Source organism: Pseudophryne corroboree, chromosome 3, assembly GCF_028390025.1.
Source record: "Pseudophryne corroboree isolate aPseCor3 chromosome 3, aPseCor3.hap2, whole genome shotgun sequence".
Lineage (NCBI taxonomy): Eukaryota > Metazoa > Chordata > Amphibia > Anura > Myobatrachidae > Pseudophryne > Pseudophryne corroboree.
In genome coordinates, this window is record NC_086446.1 from 5603149 (window position 1) to 5611499 (window position 8351).

The following is an 8351-nucleotide window of genomic DNA, read 5'->3' on the forward strand; positions in this document are numbered from 1 at the left end:
TGATTGAGCAGTTCACCATTTTTTTGCATTGTATTGAGAGGCATGAACGGGTCAGCATTAGGAGGGATTGCTGACTCTAGACTGCCATAGGGGGAAGTCAGGGGTATCCCCAGGTAAGCTGGCTCTCAGATGCTGTAGGAGCCATTACCATGTGGCCTTACACTGGGAATTCAACCCAGACATATTTGGAATTATTTATGGGGTGGGTGTGGGGTGTGGTGGCCCCTGTGTCGGTATCGCTGGGCTGCTTCAGGTCGGCACACCCTAACACTTTATTAACACTTATGAGTTTCCCTATCACTTTGTATATATTTTTGTATTATTTTAATCACACCACTCACATAGCACTTCTGTGCTTCTTATTAACCCTATTAACTCTCACCTGTGTGCTGACCTGGGGTAGCCGACCTGTGCCGACATTATGGGGTCCTGCACCCCGGACCCATACCTAATATTAGGGACCCCCAGTGACGGAGAGGCCTTGTCGATCGGCCTGGGGGCTTAACCCTATATCTGCAGATATACGCAACCAAGACCTCCGTATTATCTGACTATTATGTAGGAATATTATTCACTCAGTGTGCATTAGGGAACCATTGTTTTTTCCTTCACAGAATTACCCCTCCCTTTTAGCACCTGAGTGACATCACTATCTGATTGAGCAGTTCACCATTTTTTTGCATTGTATTGAGAGGCATGAACGGGTCAGCATTAGGAGGGATTACTGACTCTAGACTGCCATAGGGGGAAGTCAGGGGTATCCCCAGGTAAGCTGGCTCTCAGATGCTGTAGGAGCCATTACCATGTGGCCTTACACTGGGAATTCAACCCAGACATATTTGGAATTATTTATGGGGTGGGTGTGGGGTGTGGTGGCCCCTGTGTCGGTATCGCTGGGCTGCTTCAGGTCGGCACACCCTAACACTTTATTAACACTTATGAGTTTCCCTATCACTTTGTATATATTTTTGTATTATTTTAATCACACCACTCACATAGCACTTCTGTGCTTCTTATTAACCCTATTAACTCTCACCTGTGTGCTGACCTGGGGTAGCCGACCTGTGCCGACATTATGGGGTCCTGCACCCCGGACCCATACCTAATATTAGGGACCCCCAGTGACGGAGAGGCCTTGTCGATCGGCCTGGGGGCTTAACCCTATATCTGCAGATATACGCAACCAAGACCTCCGTATTATCTGACTATTATGTAGGAATATTATTCACTCAGTGTGCATTAGGGAACCATTGTTTTTTCCTTCACAGAATTACCCCTCCCTTTTAGCACCTGAGTGACATCACTATCTGATTGAGCAGTTCACCATTTTTTTGCATTGTATTGAGAGGCATGAACGGGTCAGCATTAGGAGGGATTGCTGACTCTAGACTGCCATAGGGGGAAGTCAGGGGTATCCCCAGGTAAGCTGGCTCTCAGATGCTGTAGGAGCCATTACCATGTGGCCTTACACTGGGAATTCAACCCAGACATATTTGGAATTATTTATGGGGTGGGTGTGGGGTGTGGTGGCCCCTGTGTCGGTATCGCTGGGCTGCTTCAGGTCGGCACACCCTAACACTTTATTAACACCTATGAGTTTCCCTATCACTTTGTATATATTTTTGTATTATTTTAATCACACCACTCACATAGCACTTCTGTGCTTCTTATTAACCCTATTAACTCTCACCTGTGTGCTGACCTGGGGTAGCCGACCTGTGCCGACATTATGGGGTCCTGCACCCCGGACCCATACCTAATATTAGGGACCCCCAGTGACGGAGAGGCCTTGTCGATCGGCCTGGGGGCTTAACCCTATATCTGCAGATATACGCAACCAAGACCTCCGTATTATCTGACTATTATGTAGGAATATTATTCACTCAGTGTGCATTAGGGAACCATTGTTTTTTCCTTCACAGAATTACCCCTCCCTTTTAGCACCTGAGTGACATCACTATCTGATTGAGCAGTTCACCATTTTTTTGCATTGTATTGAGAGGCATGAACGGGTCAGCATTAGGAGGGATTGCTGACTCTAGACTGCCATAGGGGGAAGTCAGGGGTATCCCCAGGTAAGCTGGCTCTCAGATGCTGTAGGAGCCATTACCATGTGGCCTTACACTGGGAATTCAACCCAGACATATTTGGAATTATTTATGGGGTGGGTGTGGGGTGTGGTGGCCCCTGTGTCGGTATCGCTGGGCTGCTTCAGGTCGGCACACCCTAACACTTTATTAACACTTATGAGTTTCCCTATCACTTTGTATATATTTTTGTATTATTTTAATCACACCACTCACATAGCACTTCTGTGCTTCTTATTAACCCTATTAACTCTCACCTGTGTGCTGACCTGGGGTAGCCGACCTGTGCCGACATTATGGGGTCCTGCACCCCGGACCCATACCTAATATTAGGGACCCCCAGTGACGGAGAGGCCTTGTCGATCGGCCTGGGGGCTTAACCCTATATCTGCAGATATACGCAACCAAGACCTCCGTATTATCTGACTATTATGTAGGAATATTATTCACTCAGTGTGCATTAGGGAACCATTGTTTTTTCCTTCACAGAATTACCCCTCCCTTTTAGCACCTGAGTGACATCACTATCTGATTGAGCAGTTCACCATTTTTTTGCATTGTATTGAGAGGCATGAACGGGTCAGCATTAGGAGGGATTGCTGACTCTAGACTGCCATAGGGGGAAGTCAGGGGTATCCCCAGGTAAGCTGGCTCTCAGATGCTGTAGGAGCCATTACCATGTGGCCTTACACTGGGAATTCAACCCAGACATATTTGGAATTATTTATGGGGTGGGTGTGGGGTGTGGTGGCCCCTGTGTCGGTATCGCTGGGCTGCTTCAGGTCGGCACACCCTAACACTTTATTAACACTTATGAGTTTCCCTATCACTTTGTATATATTTTTGTATTATTTTAATCACACCACTCACATAGCACTTCTGTGCTTCTTATTAACCCTATTAACTCTCACCTGTGTGCTGACCTGGGGTAGCCGAACTGTGCCGACATTATGGGGTCCTGCACCCCGGACCCATACCTAATATTAGGGACCCCCAGTGACGGAGAGGCCTTGTCGATCGGCCTGGGGGCTTAACCCTATATCTGCAGATATACGCAACCAAGACCTCCGTATTATCTGACTATTATGTAGGAATATTATTCACTCAGTGTGCATTAGGGAACCATTGTTTTTTCCTACACAGAATTACCCCTCCCTTTTAGCACCTGAGTGACATCACTATCTGATTGAGCAGTTCACCATTTTTTTGCATTGTATTGAGAGGCATGAACGGGTCAGCATTAGGAGGGATTCCTGACTCTAGACTGCCATAGGGGGAAGTCAGGGGTATCCCCAGGTAAGCTGGCTCTCAGATGCTGTAGGAGCCATTACCATGTGGCCTTACACTGGGAATTCAACCCAGACATATTTGGAATTATTTATGGGGTGGGTGTGGGGTGTGGTGGCCCCTGTGTCGGTATCGCTGGGCTGCTTCAGGTCGGCACACCCTAACACTTTATTAACACTTATGAGTTTCCCTATCACTTTGTATATATTTTTGTATTATTTTAATCACACCACTCACATAGCACTTCTGTGCTTCTTATTAACCCTATTAACTCTCACCTGTGTGCTGACCTGGGGTAGCCGACCTGTGCCGACATTATGGGGTCCTGCACCCCGGACCCATACCTAATATTAGGGACCCCCAGTGACGGAGAGGCCTTGTCGATCGGCCTGGGGGCTTAACCCTATATCTGCAGATATACGCAACCAAGACCTCCGTATTATCTGACTATTATGTAGGAATATTATTCACTCAGTGTGCATTAGGGAACCATTGTTTTTTCCTTCACAGAATTACCCCTCCCTTTTAGCACCTGAGTGACATCACTATCTGATTGAGCAGTTCACCATTTTTTTGCATTGTATTGAGAGGCATGAACGGGTCAGCATTAGGAGGGATTGCTGACTCTAGACTGCCATAGGGAGAAGTCAGGGGTATCCCCAGGTAAGCTGGCTCTCAGATGCTGTAGGAGCCATTACCATGTGGCCTTACACTGGGAATTCAACCCAGACATATTTGGAATTATTTATGGGGTGGGTGTGGGGTGTGGTGGCCCCTGTGTCGGTATCGCTGGGCTGCTTCAGGTCGGCACACCCTAACACTTTATTAACACTTATGAGTTTCCCTATCACTTTGTATATATTTTTGTATTATTTTAATCACACCACTCACATAGCACTTCTGTGCTTCTTATTAACCCTATTAACTCTCACCTGTGTGCTGACCTGGGGTAGCCGACCTGTGCCGACATTATGGGGTCCTGCACCCCGGACCCATACCTAATATTAGGGACCCCCAGTGACGGAGAGGCCTTGTCGATCGGCCTGGGGGCTTAACCCTATATCTGCAGATATACGCAACCAAGACCTCCGTATTATCTGACTATTATGTAGGAATATTATTCACTCAGTGTGCATTAGGGAACCATTGTTTTTTCCTTCACAGAATTACCCCTCCCTTTTAGCACCTGAGTGACATCACTATCTGATTGAGCAGTTCACCATTTTTTTGCATTGTATTGAGAGGCATGAACGGGTCAGCATTAGGAGGGATTGCTGACTCTAGACTGCCATAGGGGGAAGTCAGGGGTATCCCCAGGTAAGCTGGCTCTCAGATGCTGTAGGAGCCATTACCATGTGGCCTTACACTGGGAATTCAACCCAGACATATTTGGAATTATTTATGGGGTGGGTGTGGGGTGTGGTGGCCCCTGTGTCGGTATCGCTGGGCTGCTTCAGGTCGGCACACCCTAACACTTTATTAACACTTATGAGTTTCCCTATCACTTTGTATATATTTTTGTATTATTTTAATCACACCACTCACATAGCACTTCTGTGCTTCTTATTAACCCTATTAACTCTCACCTGTGTGCTGACCTGGGGTAGCCGACCTGTGCCGACATTATGGGGTCCTGCACCCCGGACCCATACCTAATATTAGGGACCCCCAGTGACGGAGAGGCCTTGTCGATCGGCCTGGGGGCTTAACCCTATATCTGCAGATATACGCAACCAAGACCTCCGTATTATCTGACTATTATGTAGGATTATTATTCACTCAGTGTGCATTAGGGAACCATTGTTTTTTCCTTCAGAGGCCAGGATGTAACAGAGGAAAGTAAACAGAAGGTACAATGACAGGGAAATTGGTTAAGGTCCTGATTGTCACCTGTGGAGGAGCATCTTCAGAGAGAGGTTATCTGGCCCTCAAATCTGTTTCCTGTGTGACCATATAAGGATCATAGATGGGTTAAACAGGGTTATCCATGATACCTTGTAACCTCATACACAGACTGGCATCCTCCTACAATAACATGACAGCACAACTGTATTTACCTGAGTAAGATTATAGTTGAGAATATATAGGCTAATGGATGAACACACACATGGGGTAATAGTGACACAAGCCAGAAAGATAATGGAACAAATGGAATAAAAAGTAGACGCTATAAAGATTGAATACATAAATACGGTTTCTCATACGTCCTAGAGCATGCTGGGGATGCTTCAAGAACCATGGAGTGTAGACGGGATCCGCAGGAGACATAGGCACACTTTAAGACTTTGGGTGTGAACTGGCTCCTCCCTCTATGCCCCTCCTTCAGACTCCAGTTTAAATTCTGTGCCCAGTGAGACTGGTCACACACAGGGGAGCTCTACTGAGTTTCTCTGAAAAGACTTTATGTTAGGTTTATTATTTTCAGGGAGACCTGCTGGCTACAGGCTCCCTGCAGCGTGGGAGTGAGGGGAGAGAAGCAGACCTACTTCTCTGAGTTTCAAGGCTCTGCTTCTTAGGCTACTGAACACCATTAGCTTTAGAGGGTCTGATCACTTGGTACGCCTAGCTGCTCGTTCCCGGAGCCGCGCCGTCACCCCCCTTACAGAGCCAGAAGAAAGAAGCTGGGTGAGTAAAAGAAGAGAAGAAGACTTCAGTGACGGCAGAAGACTTCAGTGTTGAGGTACCATGCCATGCTCCCACACACACAGCGGCACTGGCAGGGCGCAGGGGGGGCGGGGGGGTGTCCTGGGCAGCATGAACACTGAAGTTTTAAACTGGCTAATAAGTATATTAAAAGTGCCCAGGCACTAAATATAGACCCCCGCCAGTATAATTTATGTAGTTTTGAGCGGGATTGAAGCGCACCGGTGAGGGGGCGTGGCTTAGCCCTCACAGCTCTCTCCAGCGCCATTTTCTCCTTACAGAGACGCTGGTCCTTCCTAAACACTGCTGTATAGTTCAGAGTGAAAAATTAGGTGGGGCACAGTTGTTTGGTGTACTATAAATTGAAATAAACACACTATATCATAGGCGCTGGGGAAAATGAGCTGGTAAACTCATTCTGTATTTCCATGACAATGTACTGGTGTCTATCCCTTATAGCCAGTGTAATGTCGGTGGGTGTTTGGTACACGTGTGTCGGCATATTTGAGGCTGAGGGCTCTGCCACAAAGGGAATGACTGTCGGTGCTGTCGACTCCTAATAGTACTTGGTACATGTAAATATGTCAACATGTCAGTAGAGGTATATTTTTCCCAAGAGAAACCTATATGGGAGACACAGACGTGGGGGGTGTCCCTGTCAGCACCAATAATATCTGACTGGATGGATATGGAACATGATAATGTGATGCATATCAGATAAAGCTATACCTATATGTAAGATGTATGTATAGTAAGATTATATAGGTCTGTGCCACGATCACAGACGTGATAATATTTATGGAGGGAGTCGTATTCATAGAATGGATTTCTCTCAGACCCCTCAGGGTCGCAAAAATTTTATTTTACCCAGTTATTACTCCCTGAGATCGACTCGAATAATCTTTCTTGGGTCGACCATAATGTTTCCTGATCAGATCCTCAAAAATTGGCATTCATTACCTGTTCATACACATAGGGACCTTGCTGTTCCTGACAAAAAATATGTATACGTATTAGATATGTAGATGTATATGTGTGTGTATGTGTATATATATATATATATGTGTGTATAGGTGCATTGGAAGGTAAATATATATGTATATAAAGATATTTATAATGAATGCTGAGGTAAAGTTTTTCCTTCTCAATATATAGAAGGTGAGAGTCACCCCCTTTCTGCACGGGGCCCTGTCACAAAGGATCGTATGCAGGAAGATATGTGATACTCTAATTATGTGTCCACATGTACGTTGATTATACTAGCATTACATGCGCATGGGGGAGTAGTTGTATGCAACTTAAATAGAGTCATGTCTATATCATTGCAGCATACTGCCGTGCGACTACAAGGGATATAGGACTCGTTTTCGCGGGCCACTTCCATGGCGGTCTCGACTAGGAGGGCGTTGTGGATTCACCAATGGAATGGTGAGGCTGACTCCGAGAAGAACTGGAGTCTCTTCCCTATGAAGGTGAAACCTGGTTTGGGGATGGCCTTGTTTAGTTGATCTCGGCAGATACCACTGGTAAGTCTACCTTCTTGCCCTATGTTCCCTCACGACGGTTGGTGACGCATTTTTGTAGGATGCAGTCATTTCGACCGAATAGATACGGTTTTCCCTTCCTTTGCAGGTAGAGAAAGGTAAAAAAGGTAAGAGGTCAGCAGCCTTTTCAAGTTCGCAGAAGTAGAAATCATCCTCTGTTTCTTCCACATCCACCGCAGGTCGCTGGGACTATCTTGCGGGAGCCCACACCGGTGGGACCACGTCTAATACTCTTCAGTCAGTCCTGGAACGGACATGGACCAGTGAATTTAAGAATAGAGTCCAAAGGGGGACACGCTGGAGTTTCCAGACGATTCCCCTCACTGATTTTTCTAAATCTCCTCTGGACGGGGAGGTAGTATGCGCGCCATACTGAGTCAGGATCAGGTAAATGTCCTGCTGTCCCGGTCATAAAAAAAAGAAGAAGCTGTTATTCAAGCTTTTTCGTGCTTCTGAGGCCGGAAGGCCGGGTCAGAACAATCCCAAACAATTTCTACTTAAGAAGTTGAACTACAAGATGGAATCTCTCGGGGCAGGGATCTCCAATCTGTTAAAGGAGAAAGCGGGTCTAAATACGGCTCTTCCGCATTGGGCTTACCTGGGTTTGCTATTCAGGATTGTCAGTGCCAATTCACCGGAGTGATGGCGGTATGAGGATTTCCTTCAATAGTAAAAGCATTTTCTCTAACGTCCTAGTGGATGCTGGGGACTCTGTAAGGACCATGGGGATAGACGGGCTCCGCAGGAGACATGGGCACTTTAAGAAAGAATTTAGGTTCTGGTGTGCACT